The 1879-nt window shown below is 35.7% G+C and overlaps 1 non-coding gene across 1 annotated transcript; it reads left to right on the forward strand.

Annotated features, from left to right (window-relative positions):
• Positions 1-1606: 1606 nt before the first annotated feature.
• Positions 1607-1678, forward strand: TRNAQ-UUG (transfer RNA glutamine (anticodon UUG)). Its single transcript has one exon. It is a non-coding gene; the product is annotated as a tRNA-Gln (tRNA).
• The last annotated feature ends 201 nt before the right edge of the window (positions 1679-1879 follow it).

A 1879-nucleotide genomic window follows, 5' to 3' on the forward strand; every position in this document is an offset into this window, starting at 1 on the left:
CTACTGGTTTGCCATAAGCACCTACATCATCATCCAACTTGTCCTATTGAGAACAAAGACAACACCCTAGTTCCATCAATAGGAATAGTTGGATGATCTTAGTTTGAGCAGTAATGGCAGAAAGAAAAAGAGGAGAAGTGATTGGATGAAGTATTTGGATTCACAAAATGATGCCGATCCAAAGGGAAACAAGAAGAAGAAAGTTTGTATTGTGATTTCTCATCCAAGGTCTATATTAATTAATTAATAATTTATTGTTTTTTCTATAGGGAAATGCTATTGAGCCAAAGGTTGTGACATAACTGCTAGAGGAGATGTTTAGGCTGCATTTGGAAATGATGCAAATATGTGTGAGTGCAAATATGTAGAGTGTAAAATGGTTCATATAAATTGCAAAGTTGGTTTGGTTTCACATCGACAAAATTACCTTCTTATCAAACAAATTTTTAGCTATAATGGATGCAAACACAAATTCTAATAAAGCATATTCTTTTTTTATCAAAAGCCCACTTGAATGCAAATTTACTTCTTTTTTATTGATGTACTTTTAAATCTTATTATCAATATAAATATGCATTGGTTTTTCATTTGTCAATGCAAAAATGTAATGTTGCCAAACACAAGCAAAAGTGAAGCAAAGTGCAAAATTTCCCTGAACTAGGATTTACACTCCATTTGCATCGTATCCAAACGTAGCCTAAAGGTTGTATTTGGTATCATTTTTTTGTTTATTTAAACATATGAGAATTACTTTAGTTAGAATGATTAGACTTCATCTCATGGAGAAAGATACACTAATTTGATGTTTCTATAAAATAATCTCTCACAAATAGTCTCAGATAACAATTGTATGCCAATTTATATTGGTCAATCTAAAATGCTTCAAGTAGAAACAACAATGGTATTAAATACAACCTAATAAATCTAATTGAAGAACAGTCAAGTATGGTTTTTAAAACTGAACGAGGTAACTAACCAGTTAGGGGTCCAGTGCTTAGGTTGAACGGTCCGATCATTCAAACCGAACGGATGGCCCATTCTAACAAAAAATAAAAAAATAAAAAATAACCAAATCCGTTGGACGATTCAACCACGTGGATCAGTGGTTTGCAGATCAAATCAACGGTTTTTGGTGAAATAACGCTTTTGAGGTAAAACAGAACTAGTCACCTAATCGGTTCCCCATTTTTCCGGTCCAACTGTCTAGTTTTGAAAACCATGCAATTAAGGACTAAATATTGCTGAAAGAAGTAAAAGTTATTTTATTTTTATAATAAAGGTAAAAGTTAATTTGAAACCCATTTTTCTAAGGGGAGCGCAACACCCACTATCCTTCATCAAGTTACTCCTTAAATCCCAAAATCCTCTCTCTCTCTCTTTCTTGTGGCTGGTAGACTGACTTAACCAAAAGTGGCTCCAAATGGAGTCTAAAGCCCATGAAGACGGTAGTCACGAGACTTTAATTGGACGAAAAAAGGAACCCTGGTGTGGTCTGGGTTGGAGCCATGACCAGTTCGATCAGACGAGGGCCACCCTGTTCCCGACATAAAGTGGTTGACCTCCTTGCTTACTATTATATCATGATATTACGACCTGTGCAGCAACAGGTTCTATGGTGTAGTGGTTAGCACTCTGGACTTTGAATCCAGCGACCTGGGTTCGACTCCCGGTAGGACCTTCATTGTTTGAACTTATTTTCATTTTCTTTCCTTTCCACTTTTTTCACAATTGGTCTTCATTCTTTCTTCACCAGGCGGCCAGAATAGAATTAAAACCCCTTCTGATTTATCTTTGAACAGTTTTTCCTCTCTCTCTCTCTCGTTCTTCAACTGCATGACGCTCTTTATCAATGTTTAAACCTCCACTTGTTATGGTATAA

This window comes from Nelumbo lutea, chromosome 6, assembly GCF_056320005.1.
Source record: "Nelumbo lutea isolate HS-2025 chromosome 6, American lotus-T2T, whole genome shotgun sequence".
NCBI lineage: Eukaryota > Viridiplantae > Streptophyta > Magnoliopsida > Proteales > Nelumbonaceae > Nelumbo > Nelumbo lutea.